This window comes from Physeter macrocephalus, chromosome 16 (genome assembly GCF_002837175.3).
Source record: "Physeter macrocephalus isolate SW-GA chromosome 16, ASM283717v5, whole genome shotgun sequence".
NCBI lineage: Eukaryota > Metazoa > Chordata > Mammalia > Artiodactyla > Physeteridae > Physeter > Physeter macrocephalus.
In genome coordinates, this window is record NC_041229.1 from 66,194,477 (window position 1) to 66,203,961 (window position 9,485).

The window sequence follows — 9,485 nt, forward strand, 5'->3', positions numbered from 1 at the left end:
GCCATTCCAGGTAAGGCAGGGATCTGAACCCAGCTCTGCCTACACTATCACTAGTTACCTTGCTGCCTTTCTATTTCATAGCCGTTTTAGATCTGAGGCTGAGATGGTCTCAGTTCCAAAAGGGAAAACATGGGGCACGGAAGGAGACCTTTGCTTCTGGCCCTGTGATCTCTAGGCTCTTCCAGCTCCAAGTGGAGAAACAGGGGTGGGGAAGGAGAAAGGCCATGAGCCACTGGCAGTCCAAAGCCTCAGACTCCCTCCTAAGACCTGAAAATGTGTGCAATTGCCCAAATTAAAATCAATATGCTGCTTGGCTGGAAGGCTGCACTATTGTTTTTGAAGCTGGGTATATTATGTTCTAAATGTTTAATCTGGCAGAGGCCATAAACGACGAGTTCCAGGCCATTTGGAGCTTATATTGCCAACAAGATGGTCTAGGAGGCAGCTAAAACCAAAAAAAATGAAAGCAATCCCAACAGAATGGCACAGACAAATTGATCTGGTTCAGACATGGATGCTAGGCAGCAATTTGGGGTGAAAGAGACTCCTTCTTTGACAGGAGAAAGGCAGTGATAAAAGCAAAATTGTCAGCCGTCAGATCTCGCTTCCTGACGCTTGGGGAGGCTTCCCTGAGATGGCAAGAAAACTCAATATAGCCAAGGCAGACATGTTGATTTGTGGCACCAGACAATCAAGAAAGGCAATCCTACTCTCCAGATATTAAGAGATGACCATTAAGCTTATGTAAGTCTGATGCACAACATGCCCCAGGCGGCACATCCTCCCAACCCAAAGCCTGCAGCTGAAATAAACACATATATATTCCCAGCCAGGGATTCTCCTCTTAAGGGGGAATGTATAGTATGGTGGCTAAACGCTCAGGCCTAAGTGTCAGAGAGATGTGGATTCAAATCCCAGCTTTTCTACCTACTGAGCACATGCCTCTTTGTACTCTGTTTAGGCCTCTGTTTCCTCATCTAGTCTATTCCTCTGAGGAAAAGAAGGAGTACTGGTCTACCAGCACTGCAGTGAGAATTAAATCAATAATTGGCACCGTCGATGGTATAGAGTAAGTGTTGAATAAATGTGAGCTGTTCATATTGTTTCTCAGCGCACCAAAGAGCATGGACCAGGCATAACAATATTTAAATGCCAGGCAAGGTCACAACCCAGCTTCTCCTTTCTGTACTGCAGGAATTAGGCACATTCTTGGCAATGAACTGTGTCTGGCATCTCTTAGCTACTATTATGCCAAGGGTGTGGCCTGAGGGCTTCAGAGCAGGGCGGAACTTGAGCTTGAAACAAGCTCACTGAAATGTACCCAGGGTTTATCAGATTGAACCCTCCTTCCAGAAATATCCTCAGGGGATGAAGACCATCACAGACTGTACCCTCCTTACATGCCAGACACTATATCAAGCACTTCACAGCTATTTACACTGATTTCTCACAGCACTGTGAACTAACTGAGGCACAGAGAGGGTAGCAAATTTGCCCACGGTCACACAGCAGCCTTGGAAGGAGGCAGAAACCATAGGTTTTCCAAATTTGGATTTCTAAATCCAGTATTCATTCCACCACATCACAGCTGTGCCTTTATTTATAGAAGCATAAATAAGATTGCAAAGGAAATGTTTAGCTTGCTTAAGAAAGCCAACAGTTTTTGAGTCCATAAAATTAATTTAACCCATCTGTCTACAGAAGCTTACTGCATTAATTACAAATGTTGTTACCTGTTCAGTTAAAAAAGAACAAATATGTAAAATTTCTACTTGTAATGTGATATTATGTCAATAGTGCACATCAACTAGTTTTTTTCACTGAGAGACATCACTGTGTAGTAGAAAATATGGGAGCTTGGAAGTCTGAGAAATGGGTTCAAATCCTGGCTCTACCACACACCAGTTCTGTGGTTTTGGACAAGCTCCTTAACGTCACAAAACCTCAATTTACTCATAGGTAAAAGGCAGTTATTAATACCAATTTCAGTGTTGCTTGGAGGATTAAATGAGATAGTATACCTAATTAAATAAGGCACCTAATACGATGCCTGGTACCTAGCCGATTCTAAATAATGGGAAGATATCATTATTCCTAAGAAATAACAATACTTCTGTAAAATATCCTCCAATTCAGACATAGTACTAGTTCAAATAAGTAAGTTTCACTAAAAGCAGCCTTCTGATAAGCCAGAAATTCCACTTCCAAGAATACAGTCAAAGAAAATGCTCACATCTGCAGAGAAAGATATGTGTGTGATGATATTAATTACACATGGTTTATAATAGTGGGAAAATGGGAAACAACCTATATATGTATCAAAAGAGGAATGGTTAAACAAATTTTGATTTATCTATATCAGAGCAAACTTTTCCTATAAAGAGCCATAAACAATTTTAGCCTCTGTGGGCCATATAGCCTATATCACAACTACTCAGGTCTGTTGTTGTAGCAGTAATCACTCAGAAAATGCGTAAAAGAATGGACATGGCCATGTCTTTAAGAAAAAAACCACTTTATTTACAAAAACATATGGAAGGCCAGATTTGACTTCAGTGTTTTCTGGCCTCTGATGTGTATGATTGAATACTATGCACCATTAAAAAATAAATAAAGTAGACCTGCATGTATTTAGACAGAAAGATATTCACAAGGACTCCTAAAAATCATAATCATAAGAAAAAGGTAAAAATGCAATAAAAATTGGGGGAAGAATATGAACAGGCAATTCATAAAGGAGAAAATTCAAGTAGCCAGCTTGAAAAGTTGTTCAACCATCTAATTGATTAACTTTTCCAAATGCAAACTAAAATAAGAAGATTCTATTTTTTACTCATCAGATCTGCAAGAATTAAAACACTGACAAAATCAAGTGTTGATGACACTGTAGAGAAAAGAGTACTCTCATACACCACTGGGAGAAATATAAAGAGGAAAATCACTTTGCATAGTTCCTTGGCAGTCTATTAAAAACTGCAAATGTGTATATCCCATGATCCAGCATTTCCTCTTCCTGGGTCTCTACCCACAGGGAATCAGTTTCACATGTACGCAAGAAGACTGGATAAAAAAACTAAATGAAACATTATCATAGCAAGAAATTGAAAGTGACCTAAAGGTCCACCATTAATGGAATGGACAAATATGCAATACACTCATGTGACAGAATGCAATTCAGCAGTTAAAAGGGATAAACCAAATCTATGTTCATGAATGTAGCTAGATCTCAGAAATACAATACCAAGTTTCAGAACAGTCCTTGCAATATGACACAAATTGTGTAAGCATGTGGACACAAACAGCAAACAACACTACACATTTACCATGGGTACATGTGCATGTGTGCAAATGTATTTAAAATCTGGAAAGATACACACTAACTGACACAGTGGTTATCTCAAGTCATAGAGAAGAAGATCAGGATTAAAAGTGGTGGTCAAAGGAGACTTTAGCTTTACCTATAATGTTCAAACTTTTTGAAAAGAATGTGTCTATGTATTATTCTATAATTAAAATAAATTTAACAAAAACATTGTTCATGATATATTACATGAATAGCAAGTTACAAAGCCATATATATTTTATGATGCCATTTTATTTTTTAAAGTATTATGAATTGTGTTTGTGTGTATGTGTCTGTTTGTCTGTCTGTCTGGATGGGTATATACCAAATAGTTAACAGGTCGTATGGTTGTGGAATGGGAATTGGGGTCTGGCGAAGGAGAATATATTAGTCATTTTGCTCAGGCTGCTGTAACAAAACACCACAGACTGAGTAGCTTAAACAACAGAGATTTATTTCTCACAGTTCTGGAAGCTGGAAGTCCAAGATCTAGGTGCCAGCAAATGTGGTTTCCAGTGAGGGTTCTCTTCCTGGCAGGTAGGTGGCTGTCTTCTTGCTATGTTCTCACATGGCCTTTTCCTCATTGCATGCCCCCAGTGGAGTGAGGGGTGAAACAGGCAGAAGGATGGAGCTCTGAGGACACTAATCCTATCTGATTAGGGGTCCACCCTTATGACCTCATTTTAACCTTAATTAACCTTGGAGGTCCATCTCCAAATACAGCTATGCTAAGGATTGGGGCTCCAACACATGAATTTTGGAGGGAACACAAACATTCAGTCCATGATAGATACTTTCCCTCTATGGATGAGAGTACAGTGTGGAAACCTACTGCAGCTGGATTGGCTAGGACCTAACCCCAGCTGTGCCACTTCAGAGCAGCATGGCCATGGGAAAGTCAACCTCAGTTTCTTCATCTGACAAATCAGGATAATAACATTATCTAATATGGTGCTTACTATGTGCCAGGTACTCGTGTATATATGTATTACCTCATTTAACCCTCACTTTAACCCTATGAGGTGGGATCATATCCCCATTCTAGAGATGAGGAAACTGAAGTTCAGTGACTTACCCAAGTCACAACACTAGAACGTGGCAGAGCTGGCTCCAGAGACCACAATCTTGAGTCATAATCAGTAGTCTAAGTGTAAGTTATTGCTATTTTCACTTTATATAATATATACAAACATGTATAAATTTTCTAATCCTTGAATTTTATAACTTAGAAGATATGTGTATACTGTGTATGTATACATATATATATGGAGTATTAGTTTCCTATTGCTGCTGTAACAAATTGCCACAAACAGTGCTTAAAACAATAAAAATTTATTTTCTACAGTTATGAAGGTCAGAAGGTCACCATCGAGGTGGTGACATCACTGTTTTCCTTCTGGGGACTTTAGAGGAGAAATCGTTTCTTTGCCCCTTCCAGCTTCTAGAGGACACCTACATTTCTGACGCATGGTCTCTTTCTCCATCTTCAAAGCGCATCACTCCACCCTCTGGCTCCATCACCACATCTCCTTTTCCTGATTCTGACTCCTCCTGCATCCCTCTTGTAAGGACTTTATCATTACATTGGGCCTACCTGGATAGTCCAAGATCATCTCCCTACCTTGAGATCCTTAAATTAAACATCTACAAAGTCCCTTTTGCCATGTAAGGTTACATGTTCACAGATTCCAGGGATTAGGAAGTGATCATCTTTGGGGGCCATTATACTGTCTAATATTTCTCTATATATACATATACACACATACATATATATATATATATACAGTTTAATGGAGGAAATCTGACATATAATCCACATTATATAATATATACTGATTAACAGCACATATGCCTTCACAGCACATTAGACATAAACTATATTTCCATATATATACTTTTTTAATGGAAGAAATCTGAGTTCAAGAAAAGAGAATCTGGCTGAACCTCCTGCCCAGGAGATAGGGGGCCCAAGGAGCTCAGGTCTCATGTCTGCCCGTGTGGTTGGGAATCACTGATCTAACCCAACATAGCAAGTCAGAAAAAAGTGGTGACTCACTGGACACACAAGTCCACTGGCCCCACAGCACTGCAGACGTTTGATCTGGGACAATAGGAGTCCACCTCCACCAGTAGGTCCGGCAAGCAGATGCAGATAGAGCCCAAGGGCTGCTTGTCCAGCCTGGTCCCAGGGCTGGATCTGCATCAGCTCTGACACAGCTCTCCGACACCTCGCTGCTCAGGCTTTGGCAATGTCTCCTAAAATAGCTTTACTCTAACCAACCTAAGCACTAAACCTTCTGCTCCCGAACAGAAGAGAGCCTTGCGGTTTCCTTGAAAAATCCTTGCATCTGGCGTTCGGCTGTAAGAGACTCAATAGTGTCCCTAAGTCGGTTCTATCTCTTCCTGAAAACACTCCCCATGCAATCCCATGCATTTTAATTTCCAATCAGCAATGCTTTGTCAAGGTAACCGTGGTGCTGTTGAGTGACAAGTCTCAGCGGCTGCTGTACAGACCCTCAATTACCTCCCAGCTGAGTCTGTTTCAAGAGACCGTCTACAGTTCTGAGTTATACACGCCCCGCCCCCCCACCCCATGCTGTGTTACCTGGACTGACCCAGCTCCCTCCATGCGTGAGCCCCACCAGGATGTTCTTTTGCTTTGACTTTCAGTCTCTGCCAGACCCTTTTCCAGTAGTTAAAGAGATAAATATGGTAGATGGGTAAACATGGTCAACTCACAATCCGTCACTCTAGCTGCACGGGGCAGATGAATCCAGGCCACAACAGGAGGGCAGAGGGGGAAGGTCAGAAGCCAGAGAAGCCAATCTTCATGCATATGCCCTGCTGCTGAAAACTGGTCAAGAGAGAGGCAGGTGACACCCAAGTGCCATCTGGGGCATGAGGCTTGAGCAGACTGAGACAATGTCCCTGTCACTAACCCTGTCACCACACCTTGAGCAAGCCACTCCTATTTACTGAGTCTGAGTTTCCTTATTAGATCAGTTTATCGGGCAATTAACATCCCGGGTAACAGCCCATGGCACTGTCACTTGCATTTATTACAGATCATCATTAAGATTTCTTCTAGCTCAAAGAATCTACAACATTTTATTGAGGTAGCTCTAAATTATGCATGAAAAAAAAAAAAAGAACCTAGACCATGATTTTTTTTATCAAAATTGTTCAAAATGAGAAGTTTGCACCACTGACAATTTTCAGCGTTGGTCAAGAATGTGATTGTTTAAACATGTTTTCCATCCCTTCATTCTTACGCAAATCTTTTAAAGGAAATGGGTGTTGAAAACTGACAAACAGTATATTCTATCTGAAGTCAACTTGGAATTCCTGTCTTGTAAGACATAACACACCTCTGGATACTATAAGCCATGTGACTGAGGGTTTTTCTTCCTTATTTTAAATATGATTTGTATCTATCAAATGTAACAGTTTGTCACAGGGCCCAAGACATAGCAGCATAGAAAAGAGAAGGAAGGGCCATGCATTAAGAAAAGGGAAATGGCTATTGCAGGGGTCCCCAGCCCTTGGGCCGGGGACCAATACTCATTCGCGGCCTGTTAGGAACCAGGCCGCACGGCAGGAGGTGAGCAGCAGGTGAGTGAGCCGCTCCCCATCACTTGCATTACCGCCTGGACCATCCCACCACCCCCATCCGTGGAAAAATTATCTTCCACGAAACCGGTCCCTGGTGCCAAACAGGTTGGGGACCGCTGGTCTACTGAACACCTATTGTGTGTCAGGTGCTATACCAGACACTTCCTATGAGACAGATGTTACCCTTAAATCTCAAATGATGAAACACACTCAGAGATATTATTAAGTGACCCAGGTCACACAGCGAAGTATGCAGATGTGGGATTCATAATCTATCTCTAAATTCCATGCTATTCTTTTTATATCATGCTTTCTCTCCAGCATGTTAAAGCAGGATAAGTTTTCAAACAACCACAGAGAAGAGGATGTTGGACGTGACCATAAAATCTGCAAGTGAGCGATATATAAGATTATGACAGATAGAGTTAATTAATCATAAAACTGAACTTCAGTTCTCTCAGCATTTAACTGAACATTTATATTACCCAAGGGAGAGAGTCCAAACTTGTAAGACTATTCTTGGAATTGGGCTGTGGAAACGAGGTCAAAATTCAATTTTTTTTTCCCCCAAATACCCAGAGGTCTTTAATGCCTCCCATAAGTCTGTTTCTCCACCTCCATCTTTTTCCTGCAAACAGCACAGGCTCAGCCTATACCTTTCAGAGTCTTGACAGCTGAAGAGCTGGAGGTATCACAGGGGACAGTGAGAGGAGCTCTGCAATGACTTGCGACTGAGTAGCATCATCCCCAAGAAGGTGCCAAGAGGTGGAAGAAGCAGGGTTTGTGTAGATCCTCGGTCACAGCTCCATTTCACTGCATCATCCACACTTGCCCCGCTGCCTTCCCAGGGCTTACAGGACTACAAAGAACTCAGCATTGCAAAGAATGGCCCTACTCTCTTGTCCATACTATGTCTTAGATCCTGTCAAAAAAATTGTTATGTTTGATGAACACAGAACATATTTTAAATGAGGAAGCAAAAAAACTCTTTCAAATATCTTATGGTATCAAAAGGGATGCTAGCTCTCACAGGACAGGAATTGACTCTAGATTGAGGTGTATTAACCTTGTGATTAGTGACATTTTAAGACAGATAATTCTCTGTGAGAATGACAAAGTGGAGTGGTCTGTATCCCTCAATCCCAACCCCCTGTCCCTGGTCAACACCTACTCATCCTTTAAGTTTCTGTTTAAATATCACTTCCTCTGGGTGGTCTTCCCAGACTTTCTGAAGTTTGGATGACATACCCCTCCAATGTGCTCCCAAAACACCCTGAACTTCCCCCACATGTTGTAATGGTCTGTTTACTTAGATGATACTGCAGAGAATTTATATAATGTTCTGATCCATGGTCTTCTGTTTATTGCTTTCCCAATCTAATTCCTCATTCATTGGTTTTGTCCCCCTATAGCATCTTTGCCAAATTGTCATCAAGCCTCTACCTTCATACCTTTGATAATGGAGAACTCACTGCTTTTCAAGACCTCCATCTTATGCTGAAGAGTTAAAAGTGTGTCCTTATAGTAACCCCCAGTCTTTCCTTTTTTCATCTCTTCTTGATCCTAGCTTTACCCCTAGGGGCCACCACTTTCAGAATGGCTCGGGTCGCCATCAGCCCACCTTCATACACACAGGCTGCTCAAGTAAACAGATTTCTCTCTCCAAATGACAGTTCCCCTGGTACTGTGCGAGGCTCTTTGCTTTCCCTGAAGCCAACTTCAGACCTTCCAGCCCCCTGCACCCCAGAGATCCCCACCATTTCTCAGAACAGAGCAGTTAGATGTGCATCTGGCGGCAGCAACCGTATTACTTTAGAGGCAATTTCAGGGTTTCGTGGAAGAAAACCTTATCTTCCCCAGGGGCTCCTGTCTTCATTTTTCCTCCCTCTAAATTATTCTCCACACTGCTGCCGAAGGGGTCTTTCTAGAACAGAAATCTGATCTTTGCTACTGCCCTGCTTAAAGCCCTTTGAATGACTGCCCACTACATTTAGGGTAAAATACAAACTTCATTATCAAATTCCTTTGTATTCTCCCTGCCCTCTTCCTGGAGGGTCACAGCTGACCACTCACCATGTGTACCCTATATTACACGTCTCACCCATCTGGAAATTCCCTGAAGGTACATGCTCCCTAGTACTGTTGTACCCTTGTCTGTGCCAGTCCCCTTGTCTGGGATGACACCCTCCCCGCATCCTCATCACCTGGAAGAATCCTTACTGGTCCTTTAAGAATCAGCTCCACTTCTCTGGGAAGTATTCTGCGACCTGCCCACCCCACTTCCTACCCACCAGGCTGAATTTGTTGCCTCTCCTCTATATTCCCACAGCTCGTATGCTTCCCCTAATATAAAAACACGTCACAGGGCTTCCTTGGTGGCGCAGTGGTTGAGAGTCCGCCTGCCGATGCAGAAGACACGGGTTCGTGCCCTGGTCCGGGAAGATCCCACATGCCGCGGAGCGGCTGGGCCCGTGAGCCATGGCCGCTGAGCCTGCGCGTCCGGAGCCTGTGCTCCGCAACGGGAGAGGCC

General features: G+C 42.5%; 1 long non-coding RNA gene across 1 annotated transcript; it reads left to right on the plus strand.

The window, feature by feature from the left end:
- Nucleotides 1-3,717: 3,717 nt before the first annotated feature.
- LOC114483979 (uncharacterized) lies at nucleotides 3,718-8,561 on the plus strand. Its single transcript, XR_003676350.2, has 3 exons — nucleotides 3,718-3,880; nucleotides 4,689-4,907; nucleotides 8,368-8,561. It is a non-coding gene; the product is annotated as an uncharacterized lncRNA (long non-coding RNA).
- The last annotated feature ends 924 nt before the right edge of the window (nucleotides 8,562-9,485 follow it).